At 40.4% G+C, this 24,178-nt stretch overlaps 1 long non-coding RNA gene across 1 annotated transcript; it reads left to right on the top strand.

Moving 5' to 3' along the window:
* Nucleotides 1–454: 454 nt before the first annotated feature.
* LOC142162781 (uncharacterized) lies at nt 455–22,287 on the top strand. Its single transcript, XR_012694176.1, has 2 exons — nt 455–898; nt 21,955–22,287. It is a non-coding gene; the product is annotated as an uncharacterized LOC142162781 (long non-coding RNA).
* Nucleotides 22,288–24,178: the final 1,891 nt, after the last annotated feature.

The following is a 24,178-nucleotide window of genomic DNA, read 5'->3' as shown; positions in this document are numbered from 1 at the left end:
TATTGATTTTTAGGAATTTTTTCTTTATTTAGTTGCAGTTCATGCATTTTAAATATTTTAAAATCATAGAAAAATCATAAAAAATTATCACGTTTTAATTTCATGTCATCTTAGTTTCAATGCGCATGTAGGAATTAATTTTATCAAGCAAAAATCACAAAAAATTGTCATTTTTACATATTTAGACTTTAGTCTTTAAAATTAGTATTTTTCTTTAGTTTTAAGTTAATTAGTTGTTTTAATGTTAGAAATAGATAAAGAATTTTAATTTCTACAAAAATAGATTGATTTAGGATTTTAATTAATTGGATTTTTAAAATCAAAGAAAAAAAAAAGAAAACAAAGAAAGGCAAAAAGGCTATTTTGTAGCTCAAAATCGGACTGGGTCAGCTTGAAACAACTCATTTGATTTAAATCCCTAGTTCATTTTAAAGGCCCAAACCATTAACCCATTAACCCTTTCCCTCTTTGTACCCTAAATCCCTCACATTAAATAGACCTAAGACAAAAAAATACCATCATATCTTTTCCCCATCTCTAGACCTAGCGCAACTTTTTCCCTTTCTTTACAAAAAAAAAAAAAAAAAAGATCTTGAGACCCTTAGAAAAACGGAAAACGGCGCTGCTTTTTGAGTTTCAATGGAGACGATTAGCTTAAGTAGCTTTGGCGATTTTTCATCTACTGCTCTTTCCTCAACTTCCAAGGAGTTTTGAACAGAAAACGCTATTTGGAGTCTTTGTTGAGGTGGGTCTAAAAAACGACTACAGCTGGGGATTTGTGCTTTGATTTCTGAAATTGAAGCTGTGTGGGATCGACCCCGCTGTTGTTGAGCTCCGGTTTACTGATTTCAGCACTTATTTGGTCTCTTCTTCTAAATTTAGTTCTTTGAACAACTTGGTATGTCCTCTTTTAAACTACTTTCAGATCTGTTTTAATATGAAATTCGACATGTTTCTTAGCCTATTCGACTGTTATTCTTTGAATTTGTGACTTGCCATCTTTATAGTAATTATTAAATCCCATGAGAAATGATGGACAATACTTTCAGAACAATTTTGGTTTTATTTGCTGGATTATCTTTCAAAGTGTTGTTGGTGATATTGCGCTCTTTGTGACCACAACGCATCAATTTGATTTGTTCAAATCAGTTAGATTCATAAGGTATTTATGTTGGCTAAATTAAGGGTAGCTGTTTCCATTGGATTCCGGCACCAGAATTTCATTTTGTTGACATCTGTGATTTTTACGTCTAAATTAAGATCCTGTCATAGTACATGTGAGTTTGAAGTAGTGAATCATTAATCAGTGGATTTTCATGACAATTCAGGCTTCAGTTAAGTCCAATCCACAATTTTGGCCGTGAATAATATTGTTGCTAAAGAATCAATTGTTTAAGCATCTTCTATTAAGTTATTAGATAATATGCCTTTAGCATTCCATGTTCTGTTTCTTGTTAAAACGTTAATACGACTTCATTTCATTTTTGTTAAGAACTTACATGTTCATCCTCTTACTCATATAATTATATAGTGTATTTGTCTGGTAGTTGATCATCATTGTAAAAATTGCATTTAACCAGGGACCTTATTTTGTTTGGCTATGTTGGATATTTTCAATTGCTATAGTAACTCCTTCTTTCATAGTTTTTTTCACTAAAAAAAGTTTGAATAAATGCATTACTTCAAGAACAAATGACGTTTAGTAATAATTCATTTCTTCCCCAATAATCCCAAAACCCATGGCCCTCACTTAATTAATTTTTAACTTTTTTTTTTAAAATCGAGGTGTGCCATTATTAAATTTTCCATGGCCCTCGCAAACTTTAAAGTGCGTAGTTGCTTTAGGCGCGCAATTTAAATTAATTTCCTTAAACTCGGGTGTGCATTTCATGTGACCCAAATCCAAATCTCAACAGCGTTAAATAAAATGTGTCGTGGACCGCGGGTGCATTTCATGTGGCGTGGTTCAAGACGTGTTTTAGATAACGTTGAAACTTCCTAAAATTAAATAAAAGCGGTTTGAAAATTAAAAATGCACATAAGTTTAAAATGTATTAAAATTAGATAATTAAGCCAATAATAACAGTGAGCGACCGTGCTAGAACCACGGAATCCGAGGGTTCCTAATACCTTCCCTCGGGTTAAGAGAATTCCTTACTTAGAATTTCTGGTTCGCAGACTTCACAAGGAAAGTCGAGTTTTCCTCGATTTGGGATTAAAAATAAACTGGTGACCTGAGACACCAATTAAAATATTCCAAGTGGCGACTCTGATAAATAAATAATTCCATTTCGAATAATGTCACTTAAATTGAAAAAACTCCCTACATATACCTTCGGGTGTGTAAAAAGGAGGTGTGACAGAACCTTGCACATAATCCCACACTAAATACAATGTCTGGCCTGCTGGCAGTAAGGTAGAGTAAAGATCCAATAATTCCCCTATCATACACATTTCAAACTCACTTCCATGAGTTTAGCAAATTCTTTACATAATGAGTCAGTTGTAGCTCCAAATATGATGTCATCCACATAAATTTAAACAATGAGCAGGTTCTTTCTCGGTTTCTCCAAATACAATGTATTGTCAATCTTTCCTCTTGTGAAGCATTTTCCAAGAGAAACTTGGATAGTATCTCGTACCAGGCTCTAGGGGCCTGCTTCAATCCGTACAGTGCCTTATCCAATTTGAATACATGTTCAGGATGTGTATGACATTCAAAACTTGGAGGTAGCTTGATATAGAGCTATTCCTTGAGAAAACCATTCAGGAAGGCACTTGTTCACATCCATTTGGAATAGGGTGAATTCTATATGTGAAGCAAAGGCAATGAGGATCCTAATAGGTTCCGTGCGAGCTACTAGGGCAAAAGTCTCATCATAATCAATCCCTTCCTCCTGATTATATCCTTGGACAGCAAGCCTTGCTTTGTTCCTTGTAGTATTTCCATGTTCATCCAGCTTATTCCTGAATACCCACATGGTCCCTAAGATGGTTCAGTATGGGGGTCTAGGTACCAGGTGCCAAACCTTGTTTCTTTCAAATTGATGTAGTTCCTCTTGCATTGCAGTAATCCAGTCTGCATACTTCAAGGCTTCCTTGATATTTTTGGGTTCTATTTGGGATAGAAATGCAGAGAAGGCTAGGGAATTTCTGGTTTTTTGATCTTGTCTGAACTCCAAAATCAAGGGGGGATTATATTATCAAGTGGATGAGAGCTTTTGTGTTTCCAAATGGGGACTGAAGTTTGATTAGTAGAGGAACTGAGTAAATTAAGTGGATTTCCCTGCACTCCTTGTTCTGCTACTTGTGGAGTACCTTGCACTGAATCTCCAACTCTTTCTTCAGCTTTAGTGGTAGTAATTGAAGTACCAGGGTCCTTTCGAGAAGTGGAGGAGGATGTTGCATTGTCTTCACCTGTCTCCTTCATCTGACTCATCATATCAGCCTTCACATTTGAAGCATCAGATATTTCCCAGGGGCCAAAAGTGGTTCATTATCTTGATCATCACTGTTTCCTTCTTTGTTAGAGGAGGGTGTCTCGTTGAATAACACATGAACACTTCCTTCCACACAGTGTGCCCTTTTGTTGTAGACTTTATGGGCTTTGCTTTGAGGGGAGTATTCCAGAAGGATTCCTTCATCGCTTTTTGCATCAAACTTCCCAAGCTGGTCCTTCCCGTTGTTGAGAACATGGCATTTGCATCCAAAGGTTATCAGATGAGTTAGCTTTGGTTTTCTTCCATTGAGCAGCTCATAGGAGGTTTTGTTTAGGAGAGACCTGATCATACACCTGTTCACCAAGTAGCAACCAGTGTTTATTGCTTCTGCCCAAAATTTTTTTGGCGATTCCACTGTCAATGAGCATTGTTCGTGCCATGTCTTCCAGAGTTCTGTTCTTTCTTTCAACAATGCCATTTTACTGTGGAGTCCTTGGTGCTGAGAAGTTGTGAGTGATACCATTTTTGTTACAAAACTCATCAAATTTGGCGTTGTCAAATTCTGTCCCGTGGTCAGATCTGATGCATGTTACCTTCAATTCCATCTTCACTTGGATCTTTTTGATAAAGGCCACAAATACCTCGAAAGTCTCATCTTTTGTTCGAAGAAACATTGTCCAAGTGAATCTTGAATTTTGCAGACCACGAACCAGGTCCTTCTGAATCAATTTATTCAGAAGTGAGAAGCTTACATACCCCAATCTTCTATGCCAAAGTTCTGCGTCATCATCAATAGACTTCAAACATCTCATATCACCATCTTGTAGAGATTCAAATTCAGCAACGTAGATGTTCTTGTATCTTTTGGCTAGTAAGACCACTTCGCCAACTGTGCACACTTTTGATAAGAACTCTACTTTGTTCCCTTTATCACAGATTTGAGAAACACTCAGGAGATTGTACTTCAGGCCATCCACATAGTACACGTTCTCAATTTAAGTGTCAAAGAAACTTTCCAACTTTTCAAACACCGAGAATGTACCCTGTCCTTTTTTTCAAAGGATACATTCCCTTCCTGCAGGGCTTTCAGTGAGAAGAAATCTGTGGTGCTTCCAGTCATGTGCTTTGAGCATCCACTATCCATGATCCATTGCAGTCTGCTTCCTCTCACTGTTCCCTGCACATGTAAATTATGGGTTAAATTTAGGAACCCAAACTAGTTTGGGTCCCTTGTAATGAGAAAAGGGATGAATAAGAGTTTTTCTAGTCCATGCAGGCAATATTCGTTTTTTGCGAGTGGCACTTGGTCCTTCTTTAGTAGTCACTTTTTCAGCAAACACTTTGTTTTTCTATATAGATTGAACCCTAGCCTAGCAATTTTCTTTGAAGTGTCCATTGTTCCCACAGTGGGTACAAAGCCAGTTATCAGGAATTGTGACTTGCTGTGAGGGTTGTAAGGAGTATTCTCCTTTTGGAACCCGATTCCCTGTCTATTTCCACTATTGTTGAAGTACATGGAAGTGACAACATCTGAGGACCATGTCCATTTGAGAGATTTCTCAAGATAAATTTTTACTTTCTTCAATTCAACTTGAAGCTACCTATTTTTCTTGAGTTCACCACATAGACTAGTTCTCACATCATTTAATTCTTTTTCAAGTTTGATGTGTGTTTCACTAGCTACTCCCTTCCCTTTTTCAATACTTACATGCCTATGTTCATATTTGAGTCCCTCGATGGTTTCCTCTAGATCTGTGATAACCCCCAAAAAGTCATCCCTTGCTTGCTCAGTATCAACAATTTTCTCTTCTAGGGCACTCTTTTCTTTGCTTAGGTTTTTTATGGTTTCCTTCAAGTCAACAACCACTATCGTCAAGTCATCTCTCTCATTTTCTACACTATTTATTTTTTCAGTTAGAGCTTCCTTTTCTTTTTCAAGATTAGATATGGTCTCATTTAAATCCACCACACAGACCACCTGATCATCTCTAGATTGTTCAGCATCTCCTAACTCTATGGTCAGGACATCCTTATCATTAACAAGACTATAATATGCATCAATTAGAACATTTGCTAATGACATCAATTTCTTAGAAGAGTAGGACTTCAGATTTCTCAGAACATCCCTGAAATTTACCTCATCATTATCACCCTCTTCATCATCATCAGACTGAGCCATTAATGCAAACAGTGAATCATATTCCTTTGCTTCATGTTCCACTGCCATCATGGAACTGTTTTCTGCATCTGGTTCCCCTTCTGATTCAATAGAGGAGTCTCCCCAAGCAGCAAGAGCTTGCTTCACTACATTGTCAGTTGCACTTTTTCGGCTGAATTGTTTGTCAAGAACCGGGTTCCTTTTTGCTGCTTTGTCCGAGTTTTGTTTGTAATGCTCCTATTTTAGAAGTGGGCAGTCTTTGATGAAATGCCCTGGCTTTCCGTACTTGTTACAGAGATCATAGTTTCTTTGTTTGCTTGTACTACCTCTTTTAGGTATACCACCATTTCTTCGAACCATCTTTTGAAATCTTTTAGTCAGATAGGCCATATCACTATTTTCTTCACTTGAGTCATTGTTTTCAGCCTTGAGCACCAGGTTCTTCTCCTTCTTCGACTGTCTTCTTTCACTGTCTCTCTGTCTTTTCATCTCGTATGTCTTCAGATTTCCAATCAGCTCATCCATGGTTAGAGTTTGTAAATCTTTAGCTTCGGTGATATCATTCACCTTACTCTCCCAAGATCCAGGTAGAACACTGAGAACTTTCCTTACAAGCTTGTTTCTGGGAATAACTTCTCCAATTGATGAAGCTCATTTATGATAGATGTGAATCTAGTGTGCATATCTTGTATAGACTCATCATTCTTCATCTTAAAGAGCTCATACTCGGCGGTGAGCATGTCAATCTTGGACTATTTAACCTGAGTAGTTCCTTCATGTGCCATTTGCAATACTTCCCATATTTCCTTGGTAGAATCACATGCTGAGATTCTATTGTACTCATCAGGTCCTATACCATATACCAAGATTTTCTTGGCACGAAAGTTCTTTTCTACAGCTTTTCTGTCAATATCACTGCATTCTTTTCTGTTTTTCGGCACCATTGGTCCAGTTTCTCCAAGCTTCTTCATAGGAACATGTGGACTATCACAAATGACGTCGCATAGCTCTGAATCTTCTGCCATTATGAAATCATGCATACGAGTCTTCCACCAGCCGTAATACTACCATTGAATCCAGGGGGTCTATAGGTTGATTGTCCTTCCTCAAAGTTAAGTGGAGCAGCCATTGAGAGCCTTTCTAGGTTTTAACCTTTTAGAAATAACCCGCTCTGATACCAATTGTTAGTTTATATGGATCCACCATACTATAGAGTACCTGGTCCTCTATGAGTTTTCACTGCAAATACTAATAAACCAAACTGTATAGAGATCTGGTCCTATATCAGTTCCCACAGTGCTAACTACTGAACCAGTATGTAAATGAGACAAAGGATTTTTACGTGGAAAAATCCCAAATCAAGGGCACAAAAAACTACGACCTACACTAGTATGATTTCAACTTCACTAACTTGTAAACACCTATTACAATCCACTTTGTAATGACTCTATTACAAAGAATTTAACTCAACTAACTTGTGATACTCTTACCACAAGCTACTTTGTCACTCTCTAGTTACAAAGAACTTAATCACTCTAACTTGTAATATACTTATCACAAGCTACTTTGTCATTCACTAGTTACAAAAACTTCAATCACTCTAACTTGTAATACACTTATCACAAGCCACTTTGTCACTCACTAGTTACAAAGATTTCAACCTATGACTAACTCTAATCACAACACAAACTCAGATGGTTTATTATTTTGAGTTTCCTAAAACAAAGCTTCTAATAAAGCAAGATAGGAATTACAGTGAAGAACAAATAACAAAGACTCAACAAACCTAAGGACTTAAGATATCTTCAATCTTTGGATCTGGTCCTTGAGGTTGCAGCATCTTTGTTCTTTAGAGAGGTGTTTCTCGCACTTGAAAGAATATCACTGAAAATGCTCAAGTGTTGTCTTGTGCCTTGCACCAGGTTGTTATACTACAAAAGACATCACCATAGTGATGTCAATTCACAATAGTGATGTCAATTCTTGGTTAGTACATGCCTCTTCCCAATGGGAAGTGACTGCTGCACTGTCTGTTGCACTGTCGCGTGTATAGTTGCACACAGTCACTTTCTACAGTTGCTTTCCAGCTGTATAGTTGACTTATACTTCTATCAGGGGAACACCAAGGGATTAAGTCCCTAATCTGGTTCTTGTGAATCTAAAGGAACACTGCCCAAATTATCTTGAGTTGATTAACTTGAATGATTGTATCGGGCATGCTTCAGGTCCTTTATCTGGTTCTATACAAAAAGTTTGTTTGATAATCAAAACATAGATTAAAAGACCTTAAGCCCATCAAGGTTCTTCCCAAAGCAAATAGGCGAGGCCAACCGCCTCATGATAATGTTCCCGTCCCTCCCCCACCTCCACCAAGAGCGAAAGGACACCGAGTATTGCCGAATGAGAGTTATGCAAGTGCTATCATTCCCCCCATTAGGGCAGGTAACATACAAATCACCAATGTGATGCTTACACTAATTGAGCAATGGGGTTCTTCACCGGGGCTCCGAGTCAAAATGCTTATAAGCATCTCAAAGGGTTCGTCGATACTTGTTGGGGGAGCAAGCAAACCAATGTCTCCGAGGAGGCGCTGCGGTTAAGGCTATTTCCTTTTTCTCTACAGGAAAGGCATTGGATTGGTTAGAGAGATTGCCCAATCATTCCATCCATACATGGGATGAGTTAGGGGAGAAATTCATTGCCAAATTCTTCTTTCCGGGGCATATGGCTACACTTCAGGATGAGATTCTCGTGTTCAAGAAAGAGCCCAATGAGCCATTGCACGAGATTTGGGAAAGATATCGTACCATGGTTAAAGAGTGCCCGAATAATGATATGACCGAGGCCATGATCCAACAAACCTTCTATAGGAGGATCAACACAACAAATCAATGTGTGATAAATCAACTCGCCGGTGGGAACTTCATGAAAACGCCTTATGCCGAAGCTTGTGAAATTCTTGATGAGACGGCGGATACCTCATCGGCATGGCAAAGTAGAGCCAATATTCCTCAAGGTGACCCTAATATCATTCACCTACACAAGGAACTATATGATGGAAGCTTCAATAGTCATTCACTACAATGAATCAATTGGCCAAAGCTCAGCTTCAATAGGATCAAGAGACGAAACAAGTGAATGCGATGGAAGCTGTGAATATGATGATAAACAAGAGACGACAAGGTCAACAAATGCAAAGCCATCGGGAACAATTTATGCAAGATGATAGTGGGTATGACCAAGGTGATTCATTCAATGACCAAGAAGAAGAAGTGCAATATGTCAACAATTATCAAGGACAAAGAAATAATACTCAAGGACAAAATCAACAACAAATGGAGGTCACAAGGAAATCAAGAAAATTGAAACAACCAAAGCCACCAAGGCAATTGGAGTGGTAGTAACAATAATCAGGGCAATTGGAATAATCAAGGTAACCAAGGCAACTGGGGAGACAATAATCAAGGCAATTGGGGTGGCAACAATCAGAGCAATTGGGGAGGTAACAACCAAGGAGGGTGGAACAACAATAACAACAACCGAAGGTCGACTTTTCAAAGGCCCCCGATGTTCCAACAACCGAGCAATCCACCTCGCTATCCTTCTCAAGGTCCGATCTCTTCTAACAATGAGATGGGTAGAATTGAGAACATGTTAAACAGATGATGGAGAAGACTGCTATGAACACGTAATTTTTGCTCTATATGAAATACTCCTAAAAAACAAAGAAAATAGGTTTTTTCCAAATTGTTTGCAATTTTACAGAATTTTTGCATGATTTTTTATTAATTGTTTGTATTTTTGTGCACGTTTAATTTTATTAAAATCATGAAAAATACCAAAAATACCATGCATTGTATTAGATTTTGTTTTCATATTTTAAGGAATATTTAGTTAATTGTTTTATTAAGATGAAAATCACAAAAATTGGTTCACTTCTACATTTTTAGCTTTTTATTTTAGATTAGTAATTTTTCTCTTTTAATCTAGGATCAACTAATTTTTAAATATTATAGTTAGGTAATTAGCTTAATTTATAATTTAAATTAATTTAGGGATTTAATTTAGGATTTTTAATTAAAGAAAAAAAATAAAGAAAAAAGGAAATAAAAAGGATAATTGAACAAAAGGGTTTAAATTTGAATTTGGGCTGATTTTATGCCCAAGTCCGTTCCCAAACCACCCAGGCCCAATGTCACAACCCTGATTCGTCCTTCGTGAACTATCATGATGACACCTAGTCTCTACGACTAGGTAAGCCTAACAATGCAGAAAATAAACAAAAATATGCGGCAGAAATAATTAAAAACTTAAATAGGAAAATAAAACAGTGTTTAAGGTGCCGCTCGGCACATACAATAACTCTCGAAACTAACAACATTTTTCAAAACCTAGAATCTCATGAAACACAAGCTTTTGAATGTCTACAGTGTCTAACTCCAGAATATCTAACAAAGAAAAGAAAAACAGAAGGGCTAATACTTAAAAGGAGAGTAGAAAGGGACTCTTTGGTCTGCGGACGCGACAGATATACCTCAGAGTCTCTACAAGTACCTCGTCTCAAGGGTGATAAGTCTGAGTGGAAGTACCTGGATTTGCACATGGAAAACATGCTCAGAAAGGGCATGAGTACACCACAACGGTACTCAGTAAGTGCCAAGCTAACCTCGGTCGGGTAGTGACGAGGAAGGTCAAGGCCCTACTAAGGTTAAATAAAATATAAAGTTCAACGGTGTAGAACAAAATAGTATAAATAAGTACAACAGTAAAAGTAACACAGGATATAAAGGATAACAACAACTACTATAGAGGTAAAGTAAACACAGAAAGAAATATAGCTCAGCACAAAGATAACAACCGGGGATCTCCCAGGATGCCGTCCTGTAGTCCCAAATATAAATATCCAGTGGATCTCCCGGGATATGGTCCTGTAGTCCAACTCATAATGCAAGGGGATCTCCCGGAATACCGATCCGTAGTCCCAAATGCAAATAGTTAGTACGGGGGGAATCTACCGGGTGAAATTCGGTAGTTCCAATGTAAATGTGCAGGGGGATCTCCCGGAATTTCGTTTCGTAGTCCCAAAGTAAACATAAAGGGGGATCTCCCGGGATACCATCCCGTAGTGCCAAAGTAAACACACAACAACAACAAGAAGAGTACACTGTTCAATTCAAGTTCCATACCAAGGTAAAATAAGTACTTCTAACCTAGCATGCTGCACGTAATCCAAATAAGGCAGTTTGAGCAAGTAAGACAATTAAGTCAATTAGACATGCTTTCCTAAGCTACCAACATGCTTAAATTGCAAGTAGTATAAGCAGGAAAAGAAACATACTAGTAATTACTTAATGAAAACCTGATTTTCAAAAATTAGCACAAATATGCACTCATCACCTCACGTACAAGGCATTTCAATTATCAATAATACTAAATCCTAAGGGGAATTTCCCCCACACAAGGTTAGGCAAGCCACTTACCTCGAACCGGCTCAAAATCAACCCGAAATTACGTTCTTGCCACAAGTACTCGACTCCAAATGGCCCAAATCTATTCAATTCAATTGCATAATGTAAATAACACTTCAAATAACTGATTCTACAAATAAATTCTAAGCTAATACGCGAAATTAGGTAAAATGACCAAAATGCCCCTTGGGCCCACGCCTCGAAATCGTGTAAAATTTACATTTTCAGAATCCTCGTACTCTCACGAGTCTATACATATCAAGAACACTGAAATCGGAGTTTAATTGACCCCTCAAATACCCATTTTAAGGTCTCTTAATCTCAAGCCCTAATTACCCATTTTGCACTGATTTTTCCCTAATATTTCACCACTAATTAGACCTTTAATCATATATAAACGAGTTATGAAGTCAAGAATATTACTTCCAAGCGATTCCCCTTTGGTTTCCTCAAAAATCTCCCTCAAAAGCTTCAATCCCGTTCAAAAATGGAGGAAAAATGAAGAAGGGTCGCAGATTGGCTATTTAAATACTGCCCGGGTATTTGTACATCGCGATCGCGTAAAATGAGGTGCGATCGCGAAGAGGAAAATCTGATGGCTCTTGAACTGGCTATGCGAACACATGATGAAGCACGCGAACGCGGAAGAGGGAAAGGCAGGCTTACGCATTCGCGGACATCACAAATGCGTACGCATAGAGTAAATGGTCACAGTACCCCCCGCTCCTAGTTCTACTACGCGAATGCGAACAAAGGGATGCGAACATGAAGGAGGAGGGGGCAGACTTCCGCGATCGCGAGCCAAAACATGCGAACACGAAGAATAATTAAATCATCCTCCGAAATTACACTATGCGAACGCGGAGGGAAGGGTGCGAACGCGATTAAGTTCAGCAATTCCAATAAGTTCCAAAATGACCCGTTGAGCATCCGAAACACACCCGAGGCCCCCGGGACCTCAACCAAATATGCCAACCAATCCTAAAACATCATTCAAACTTGTTCCAATCTTCAGAACGCTCAAAACAACATCAAAACACCAATTTTACATCGGATTCAAGCTTAAGAATTCCAAAAACTCTCAAATCACGTTTTCGATCAAAACGTCTATCAAACCTCGTCCGAATGACCTGAAATTTTGCACACATGTCCCATTCAACACTACAGAGCTACTCCAACTTTCGGAATTCCATTCCGCCCCCGATATCAAAATCTCACTATCGAACCAGAAACTTCAAAAATTCAACTTTCGGCATTTCAAGCCTAAATTAGCTACAGACCTCCAAAACGCAACCCGGACACGCCCCTAAGCTCGAAATCACCCAACGGAGCTAACAGAACCAACAGAATTCCATTCCGATGCCGTCTTCACACTGCTCCAACTACGGTCCAATTTCTGAAAACTTAAACTCTCATTTAGGGACTAAGTGTCCCAAAACTCTCCGAAACTCAAAACCAAGCATCCCAGCAATTTAAAATAGTAGAAACAAACACGGGGAAAGCAATTAATAGAGGATTGAGGCATTAATTCTTAAAACGACCGGCCGGGTCGTTACGTTCTCCCACACTTAAGCATTCGTTCGTCCTCGAACGAGCATAGAGACATACCTGAAGTAGTGAAAAGATGAGGGCAACGACTGCACATATCCTGCTCGGTCTCCCAGGTTGCCTCCTCGACCAGCTGACCCCGCCACTGAACCTTCATTGATGCAATGTTCTTTGACCTCAGCTTTCTAACCTGCATGTCCAATATTGCCACTGGCTCCTCAATATAAGATAGATCCTTGTCCAACTAGACTAAACTGAAATCCAACACGTGCGATGGATCACCGTGATACCTCCGGAGCATCAAAACATGAAATACCGGATGAACCCCTGCCAAGCTGGGAGGTAAGGCAAGCTCATAAGAAACCTCCCCAACACGCCTCAATATCTCAAAAGGGCCAATAAACCTCGGACTCAACTTCTCTTTCTTCCCAAATCTCATAACGCCCTTCATAGGTGAAACCCGAAGCAGAACACGCTCTACAACCATATAGGAAACATCACGAACCTTACGGTCCGTGTAACTCTTCTGTCTGGACTGGGCTGTACGGAGTCTATCCTGAATCACCTTAACCTTCTCCAAAGCATTCTAAACCAAGTCTGTGCCCAATAATCTAGCCTCACCCAGCTCAAACCAACCCACCGGGGATCTATACCGCCTACCATATAAAGCCTCATACGGTGCCATCTGATGCTAGACTGATAGCTGTTGTTGTAGGCAAACTCCGCCAATGACAAGAACTGATCCCAAGACCCTCTAAACTCAATCACACACGCACGGAGCATATCCTCAAGAATCTGAATAGTGCGCTCGGACTGTCCGTCCGTCTGAGGGTGAAATGTTGTACTAAACTCTACCCGAGTACCCAAATCATGCTGAACGACCCTTTAGAACCGTAATGTGAACTGAGTACCCCTATCTGAAATGATGGAAATTGGGATACCATGCAGACAAACAATATCTCGGATATAAATCTCCGCCAACTGCTCCGAAGAATAAATAGTATACATAGGAATGAGGTGCGCGGACTTGGTCAACCAATCCACAATCACCCAAATGGCATCGAACTTCCTCAAAGTCTAGGGGAGCCCAACTACAAAGTTCATGGTGATCCGCTCCCACTTCCACTCTGGAATCTCTATCTACTAAAGCAACCCACCCGGTCTCTGGTGCTCATACCTCACCTGCTGACCGTTGAGGCACCGAGCTACAAACACAACTATTTCTTTCTTCATCCGCCTCCACCAATAGTGTTTCCTCAAATCATGGTACATCTTCACGGCACCCGGATGAATGGAATACCGCGAACTATGTGCCTCATCTAGAATTAACTCCCAAAGCCCATCAACATTGGGTACACAAATCCAACCCTGCATCCTCAATGCCCCATCTTCACCAATAGTCACATCTCTGGCATCGCCATGCTGAACATTGTCCTTGAGGACAAGCAAATGAGGGTCATCAAACTGACGCTCCCTGATACGATCAAATAAGGAAGTCCGAGAAATCACGCAAGCTAGAACCCGACTGGGCTCCGAAAGATCCAATCTCACAAACTGACTGGCCAAGGCCTGAACATCCATCACCATGGGCCTCTCCGCTGCTGGTAAATAAGCCAAACTCCCCAAACTCTCTACCCGACGACTCAAAGCATCAGCCACCACATTGGCCTTGCCCGGGTGATACAAAATAGTGATATCAGTCCTTCAGCAACTCTAACCACCTCATCTGGCTTGAACAGGTGCTACAAGCTCCGATGATCAGTATAAATCTCACAAGGAACACCGTACAAATAATGACGCAAGATCTTTAGGGCATGAACAATAGCAGCTAGCTCGAGATCATGGACATGGTAATTCTTCTCATGTACCTTCAACTATCTGGACTCGTAGGCAATCACCCTACCGCCCTACATCAAAACCGCTCCAAGGCCATTCCCCGAGGCATCACAATAGACGCATCACACTGTTCCGTCCACTGGAACGGAACACCCTTCTGGGTCAGCGTGATCATAGGGTCTACAATCGATGAAAACCCTCAACAAAATAACGGTAATAACCTGCCAAGCCAAGAAACTGCAGATCTCTGTAGTTGAAGATGGTCTGGGCCAACTCTGCACTGCTTCCACTTTCTTCAGATCCACCTGAATACCCTCACTCGATACCACGTGGCCTAAGAATGCCACAGAATCCAACAAAACCTCACATTTTGAGAACTTTGCATATAATTTCTTTTCCCTCAGAGTCTGGAGCACTGTCCTCAGGTGCTGCTCCTGATCTTCCCGACTCCGGGAATACACCCGAATATCATCAATAAAGATGACGTCGAACGAGTCAAGATACGACCGGAACACACTATGCATCAAATGTATGAAGGCTGATGGGGCATTGGTCAGCCTAAATGACATAACAAGGAACTCATAATGACCATACCGAGTCCTGAAAGTAGTCTTCGGAATATCTGGCTCCTGAATCTTCAACTAATGGTAACCTGAGCGAAAGTCAATCTTAAAAAACACTCGTGCGCCCTGAAGCTGGTCAAATAGATCATCAATACGAGGCAAAGGATAACACTTCTTCACTGTAACTTTGTTCAACTGGCGATAATCAATACACATACGCATAGAACCATCCTTTTTCTTCGCAAACAAGACAGGAGCACCCCAAGGTGATACACTGGGCCTAATAAAACCCTTATCAAGCAATTCCTGTAACTGATCCTTCAACTCCTTCAACTTAGGAGGAGCCATACGATATGGAGGAATAGAAATGGGCTGAGTGCCCGGCAACAAATCAATGCCAAAATCAATATCTCTATCGGGCGACATGCTTGGAAGATCAGCTGGAAATACATCGGGAAAATCCCGTACTACTGGGATTGAATCAATTGTAGGGGTATCAATACTGACATCTCTCACATAAGCTAGATATGTGTCACACCCCTTCTCAACCATTCGCTGAGCCTTAAGGAAAGAAATAACTCCACTGGGAGTGTGATCTAAAGCACCCCTCCACTCAATACGCGGTACACTTGGCATAGCCAGCATCACGGTTTTGGCGTGACAATCAAGAATAGCATAATGGGGCGACGACCAGTCCATGCCCAAGATAAATCGGCTCTGGTCTCAAAATCACTAAGAGCAACCAAACACGATTGATAAACGCGGTCCACAATAAGAGAATCTCCCACAGGAGTAGAAACATAAATATGGAAACTCAAAGAATCCCGAGGTACACCCAAATGAGGAGAAAAATAAGAAGACACATCTGGATCGAATAGAACCGATGCATCTCTATTACAACCAGTATAATACCTGTGATGACAGAATCGGATGCAACAGCCTCGGTACAGGCATGAAGGACATAGTATCGGGCCTGGTCTCCCCCTCTAGGGCGACCCTACCTCCCCGACCTCAACCTCTAGCTGGCTGAGCGGGTAGGGTAGCAACTGGAGCTGTAACCATAGCCTGAGAATTCTGCGGGACACGCTATGACTGAGAAGTCTATAGAGGTGCACCCCTCCTAAGTTTGGAGCAATCCTTCACCATATGGCGTGTGTCACCACACTCAAAACAAGCTCTAGGAGGACGTGGTGGATGTGACTGGCTCGGGCCAGGTCTGCTGGACTGACCACTGAAAGCACCCCGCGCAGGAGGCGCAGTAGATGCTAGCGGTGCATAATAAGGTTCCTGAGGCCTAGGGGGAGCTGAAATACCATTGGCTGTTGGAAGAGCTGAATGAACGGGGGCGACTCATTTAACCCATACCATGACGATCTGCAGCTGGGGCACATGTACCGGAATAATGGCCCGACTCTCGAGACCTCTTAGCCTCCCTCTCCTATCTCTCTCCCTAGCATGCATACCCTCTATTCTCCTAGCAATTCTCACCACTTGCTAATAAGAAATATCCATCTCCAACTCACGAGCCATGCTAGACTTGATTCTAGGAATAAGCCCCTCAATAAACCAGCGAACCCTCTCGCGAACAGTAGAAACCAAGGCTCGGGCATATCTAGCCAAGCTGGTGTAACAGACAGCATACTCTGAGATAGTCATAGTACCCTTGCGCAAATGCTCAAACTCTGCGCGCCATGCGTCCCTAAGGCTCTAAGGAACAAACTCTCTCAGGAACATATCTGTAAACTGAGTCCAAGTCAGTGAAGCTGCCTCATCCGGACTGTCTAACTCATAGGTACGCCACCACTCATAGGCAGCTCCTCGAAGCTAGAAGGCAGTGAAAGAAATCCCGCTCGATCATGATATACCCATAGTACGGAGGATCATACTTCTTGAACTTCTCAAGCCTCCGCTGCTCATCCTCTAAAGCCGCTGCCCTGTCCTCGGGCTGACCTGGGACTATAGTCTGTACATGAAAAATCTCTGGAACCTGATCAACATGCACTCGCTGCTCAGGAGTGCGGGCGGCGGGAGTCTGTGCTCCTCCCTCGGCCTGAGATGTAGCGGCAGAAAGGGGAAGCAACCCTGCCTGAGCAAGAGTGGTGTACATGCTCATGAACTGCGCAAGAGTCTCCTAAAGTGCTGGAGTAGTAGTAGCAGTAGGCGTATCAAGTGTCTGGACTCCGACTGGAACTGCTGGTGGTACCTCGGTGGCAGCTCACGCGGGTGCTCTGGCTGCACCGCGTGCGCGTCCTCCGCCTCTACCCTGGCCCTGGCCTCTGACGGCTGCAGTAGGAGGTGCGGGTACCTGATCATCTCGGGTAACACGTGTCCTCACTATCTGCGAGAGAATATAAGATAGAAGTTTAGAATTATGATATAAAATTTTTTCGCATGACAAGGAAATCAAATAAAGTGGAAGTTTCCTAACAGTTACATAGCCTCGCGTATATAAGTACAGACGTCTCCGTACCGATCCACGAGACTCTGATAAACTGACTTGTGATTCATAACTCCTATGAACCTAGAGCTCTGATACCAACTTGTCACGATCCCGGTTTGCCCTCTGTGAACCTTCGTGACGACACCTAGTCTCTACGACTAGGTAAGCCTAACAATGCAGAAAATAAACAAAAATTTGCGGAAGAAATAATTAAAAACTGAAATATTAAAATAAAATAGTGTTTAAGGTGCCGCTCGACAGATACAATAACAACTCTCGAAACTAACAACAATTTCCAAAACCCGGAATCTCATGAAACACAAGCTTTTGAATGTCTATAGTGTCTAACTCCAGAATATCTAACAAAGGAAAGAAATACAGAAGAGCTATTACTTAAAAAGAGAGTAGAAAGGGACTCTTCGGTCTGCGGATGCGACAGATATACCTCAGAGTCTCTTCAAGCGCCTCGTCTCAAGCGTGATAAATCTGAGTGGAAGTACCCAGATCTGCACATGAAAAACATGTGCAGAAAGGGCATGAGTACACCACAACGGTACTCAGTAAGTGCCAAGCCTAACCTCGGTCGGGTAGTGACGAGGAAGGTCAGGGCCCTACTGAGGTTAAATAAAATATAAGGTTAAATGGTGTAGAACAAAACAATATAAATAAGAACAATAGTAAAAGTAACACATGATATAAAGGACAACAATAACTACTACAGAGGCAAAGTAAACACAGAAAGAAATACAGCTCAACACAAAGATAACAACTGGGGATCTCCCAGGATATCGTCCTGTAGTCCCAAATATAAATATCCAGTGGATCTCCCGGGATATCGTCGCGTAGTCCAGCTCATAATGCGAGGGGATCTCCCAAAATACCGATCCGTAGTCCCAAATGTAAATACTCAGTACAAGGGGAATCTATCGGGTGCAGTCTCGTAGTTCCAATGTAAATGTGCAGGGGGATCTCCCGGAATACCGTTTCGTAGTCCCAAAGTAAACATACAGGGGGATCTCCCGGGATACCGTCCTGTAGTCCCAAAGTAAACACACACCAACAACAAGAAAAATACACAGTTCAATTCAAGTTCCATACCAAGGTAAAACAGGTATTTCTAACCTAGCATGCTGCACGTAATCCAAATAAGGCAGTTTGAGCAAGTAAGGCAATTGAGTCAATTAGACATGCTTTCCTAAGCTAAAAACATGCTTAAGGAAAAGAAACATACTAGTAATCACTTAATGAAAACCGGATTTTCTACAATTAGCACAAGTACGCACTCGTCACCTCACATACAAGGCATTTCAATTATCAATAATACCAAAGCCTAAGGGGAGTTTTCCCCACACAAGGTTAGGCAAGCCACTTACCTCGAACCTCCTCAAAATCAAATTGAAACCACGTTCTTGCTACGAGTACTCGACTCCAAATGACCCAAATCTATTCAATTCAATTGCATAATGTAAATAACACTTCAAGTAACTGATTCTACAAACAAATTCTAAGTTAATACGCGAAATTAGCTAAAATAACCAAAATGCCTCTCGGGCCCACGCCTCAGAATCGGGTAAAATTTAGATTTTCAGAATCCTCGTACTCTCACAAGTCTATACATATCAAAAACACTAAAATCAGAGTTCAATTGACCCCTCAAATACCCATTTTAAGGTCGCTTAATCTCAAACCCTAATTAACCATTTTGCACTGATTTTTCCATAATTTTTAACCACGAATTACACCTTTAATCACATATAAACGAGTTAAAAAGTCAAGAATATTATCTCCAAGTGATTCCCCTTTAGTTTCCTCAAAATCTCCCTCAAAAGCTTCAATCCCGTTCAAAAATGAAAGAAAAATGAAGAAGGGTCGCAGATTGGCTATTTAAATACTGCCTAGGTATTTGTACATCGCGATCGCGAAGAGTAAAATCTGATGGCTCCTGAACTGGGCTATGCGAAGGCGTGATGAAGCATGCAAACGCAGAAGAGGGAAAGGCAGGCTTATGCATTCGCGGACAGGACAATGCGAACGCATAGAGTAAATGGTCACATTACCCCCACTCCTAGTTCTACTACGCAAACACGAACAGAGGGATGCAAACGCGAAGGAGGAGGGGGAAGACTTCCACGATCGCAAGCCAAAACATGTGAATGCAAAGAACAATTAAATCATCCTCCGAAATTACACTACGCGAACACGGAGGGAAGGGCGCGAACGCAATTAAGGAAACCAGATACCAGCAGTTCAGCAATTCCAACAAGTTCCAAAATGACCCGTTGAGCATCTGAAACACACCCGAGGCCCTCAGGACCTCAACCAAACATGCCAACCAATCCTAAAATATCATTCAAACTTGTTTCAATCGTCGGAACGCTCAAAACAACATCAAAACACCAATTTTACATCGGATTCAAGACTAAGAATTCCAAAAACTCTCAAATTACGCTTTTGATCAAAAAGTCTATCAAACCTCGTCCAAATGACCTGAAATTTTGCTCACACGTCACATTCAATACTATGGAGCTACTGCAACTTCCGGAATTCCATTCCGACCCCAATATCAAAATCTCACTATCGAACCGGAAACTTCAAAAAATCAACTTTTGGCATTACAAGCCTAAATTAGCTACGAACCTCCAAAACACAACCCGGACATGCCCCTAAGCTCGAAATCACCCAACGGAGCTAACAGAACCAACGGAATTCCATTCCAAGGCCGTCTTCACACTGCTCTGACTAGGTCCAATTTCTAAAACTTAAACTCTCATTTAGGGACTAAATGTTCCAAAACTCTCCGAAACTCAAAGCCAAGCATCTCGACAAATCAAAATAGCAGAAACAAACACAAGGAAAGGAGTTAATAGGGGATCAGAGTGTTAATTCTTAAAATGACCGACCGGGTCGTTACATCCAAATAATTAACCTACCCGGTCTACCCCTGTTTTAAAACCAAACGACCCCGTTTTGCTTTACTTCATCACAACCGTTGGATAATTGTGATCCAACGGCTCGGAACTGGCCGTACAATCACTATATGTGTGTCCGAACCAGGTCTGACCCCCCATTACCCCTCTTATTCTGTCTCTCACCCAAACCATGAGCCAAAACCTAGCCACCCTAAATTCGCACGCTACCTCTGCCGTTGACCACCCGCCGGAAAATCGCCTCACGACGGCTCCGACGCTCCAATCTTCCCCAAATTAGTACCATGCAACCCCCATCCTCTCCTCTTCCCAAATCCACTATTAGCTTTCCCAAAATTCCCACCTATTTTCTTTAAATCCAGATCTGAGCCTTTGAAGAAAACCCTAAATCCCATTCCTTGCCTCCTAGGGCTCGATTTGACTCGAGACTTGCATTAAGCAATTGTTCTGGTTACAGACAATTGACTAATGCTAGTCTTGGCTTTATTCGAGCGTCGCCGACCTCTGACCAAGGTCACTGATGTCCAGTAAAGTTCATCACCCTCGTCACTCTTCGATTTGCTTCAGGCGTCATGCTCATTCCGATTAAGAATCAGTTCCCTCCTCTTTATTTCTTTGTTTTGTTTTGCTTTCTGATCTTCTTTTGCTTCTGTTCAAGATATTTTATTATCTACTGGCTTATACTAATTTTGACTCTTAACTTTTTAGGCTAAATTTAGCATGATTTTCTTTTCTTATTCTGTTTCTTCTTGTTTTTCTGTTCTTTTTTTTATTTCTAGTGTTTAATTGCATGCTTTAGGATTTTCAGTGTCCAATTTCATGTGTTTGTTCGTCTTGATTGTTTTAATATGAATTAGCATATTTTAGCATGTTTCCTTGCATGAAAATTCCCGCTGATTCCATCATGATTTAATTCATGTTAGGGTTAAGTTTAGTTTAGGTTTCGGATGCTTAGTACTCTAAGTTCAATTGCATTGTTTCATGCTCTGTTTGTATGTTTTTGATTTAATTTTGGATATTTGCTGGCCTTGTTGGTGTTTGCCCTAATTTGTAAGTCATTAGAAACTGGTAGGTTCAATTGAACAATAAAAGAACTTTAAGGGTCTTTCAAGAGTTAAAATTAAGGGAAATAGGGTAAGGTTGCTTTAGGAATGTTCTGGAATAGGGGCAATTGGTCCTATTTGGCCAGCACAAAATGCTGAAACCAATTAGAGACTGACAGCTGTCCCAATTTTGTTAGAAAGATGCTTTTAGGGACTGTGTGAGGGAATAATTCCCTAATTCTGTTCTACAACACATGGCATTTTCAGGGCTTATGTATAGAATCTTTCTCTCACTCTTTAGATAGACTTTCAGACCCTAAAACCCCCCAAAAAAGGTTCTGCACTGTTTTATTGAATAGCTGAATTTTCTCTGATTTTCACAAGAAAAACTAGAACAAGTTCTCTTGAAATTTTTGGATTTTAAAAACTGAAACATGGTTTAATTTTGGAGCTGTGCTACTGCTGCTGGACTTCTATTTTTGTTCATTTCTGCTGACTTCAGGATTCTTTTCTTCTATTTTCTGTATTCAGGTATTCCTCATAAGCTTTGAAATGCAAAAGTGAAGATGTAATATATTGGCTTGAAATTGAAAACTCCAGATCTTGTTTTGTTTAATGTCCTCTTTGTTTCTTTCTTTTGTTTGTTCTTTCTTTCCATCCATTTAAGCTTGTTTAAAACTGATGCTTTATTCTATAATTCAGTCACAATGTTTAAATTTGAAAGTTAGAATTGGTTTAGCTGTTTCATGTGTGGCTGAACAGTTTTGCTATGCCTAAGAGTTGTAATATTTGGGACTGTGTTAGAACCTTTGATTGTATGCTATCTGTATGTGCTTGAATGGATGAATACCCTCAGCTAAGTCATCTTGAGTTTTAATATTATTTAGGGCTAGGTTAATACACAATAAGTTCATATTAATATTTAGTATGTGTTGAATCATCTTATGTTTTGCTAAGATTAGTTTGTATATGTAAACTTTCCATACTGTCACTATTAATAGCAAGCCATTAAAGTTATGTTTATAATCTAGGCATCTATGCACCTTGGTGTTCAAAATTGCTGTTTTGTTTTGCCATGGGTAAATTAGAGGGAGACGGGCCTCATTGGGGCCTTTAATATTGAAACATTTGTATGTTTAAGTTTCAAGTTAAGTCATGAATAAGTTTAAGATTCAATCTTTCATTGTTAGTCTTAATAATGGTGATGAATTAAGATCCATGATATGTTTTTATTCAAACCTTTGGATTTTTGTGTGGTGTCTGCTACACGGGACTAAGTCTCAGTGGGCCTTAATGTAAAGGCCTTCCTTCGTTGTAGGTTGCTGGGCCCAACCTTGGCCCATATAAGGCATTTCGCCTGAAATTGGTCTCAACGTGTGTTCTCTTGTTTCTTTTCACTTTTTGGGCTTAATTCCGAGCCCTGTTTTATTCAGTAGCCTTAATTCGTTAAGTTTTTCACGTTTGATATAATAGAATTGGGTTTCTCTAATAATTGGAAGTTGGACCATGGAAGGACTGGGCATGGTACTTGGCCATTCAAAACTATTGGGGCCTCTTGCTTTTGTCCTCATCCCTGGGCTCAATCTCGAGCCCAGTTTTCTTGTTATCCATTTGAAAGATCTTTAAATGATATTGGGCTTACTGCTGGCCCAGAACTCTTTCGAATAATTAAGCGCCTTAATTTATCCAAATGCTTACTTATATTTAGTAGCTGTAGATTGGCTTTAATTAGATGAAGCTTGAACATTCATAATTCATTTTTAGTTGAATACTTTTTGTGAACAAGTTGAGGTGTGCCATCCAATCACATAGTCTATGGCCCTCACATCAATATCTTTATTAATGTAGAAAAATACTTTGAACTCTCATAGTCTTGCTTTAGCCGCGTTAATTAAATAAATTATCATAGCTACGGGTACAGATCCCGTGACGTAGTTGTGATGCTTAATTTCTAAAATCCGGGGGTGCAATTATGTGACCCGACCACAATTTAATCTTATTAATAAAATAAACATGTTGTGGATCGTGGGTACGATTCCCGTGACATGATTCACAACGTGTAATCAAATAATTAGTTGTATGACAATCAGATTATTAAAAGCGGTTTTAAAAGGGATAAAATGTACATAGGTTTCAAAAATATTTTAAAATTAGATAAATAGGCCAGTAATAATAGTTGAGCGATCGTGCTAAAACTACGGAACCCGAGAATGCCTAATACCTTCTCCCGGGTTAACATAATTCCTTACCCGAATTTCTGTGTTTCGTGAACTGTAAAGTAGAGTCAAACTTTCTCGATTCAGGATTTCAAACCGGTGACTTGGGACACCATAAATTATCCCAAGTGGCAACTCTGAACTTAAATAAATAATCCCGTTTCGATTATTGTCACTTTAATTGGAAAAACTCCCCTATACCCCTTCCGGTTAGAAAAAGGAGGTCTGACAGCTCTGATGACTCTGCTGGGGCAAGAATTCAGAATCTCTGGTTCAGGGTTCAAGAATTTGAGCTTAGAATAATTGTTATATTTGGCTTTTATTTAATATCTGATTTTTACATGCTTGGGCCTAATGTGCTAAATGCCGCTTTTTATCGCTTTAATATTATTTGAACTGTATATAAATTGTTGCGAAACCTTTCTCTTCTCATCTTCGGGGAAGTGCATGCTGCCGTGACTTTTTTTCTGTTAGTGTCATACCTTGATTTAGAAAGAGGCTCAGACAAGTTACAAAGCCGGATGACCTTTTGGTTCCCG

Source organism: Nicotiana tabacum, chromosome 8, assembly GCF_000715075.1.
Source record: "Nicotiana tabacum cultivar K326 chromosome 8, ASM71507v2, whole genome shotgun sequence".
NCBI classification, from domain to species: domain Eukaryota; kingdom Viridiplantae; phylum Streptophyta; class Magnoliopsida; order Solanales; family Solanaceae; genus Nicotiana; species Nicotiana tabacum.
This window is presented reverse-complemented; position numbering and strand designations above follow the sequence as displayed.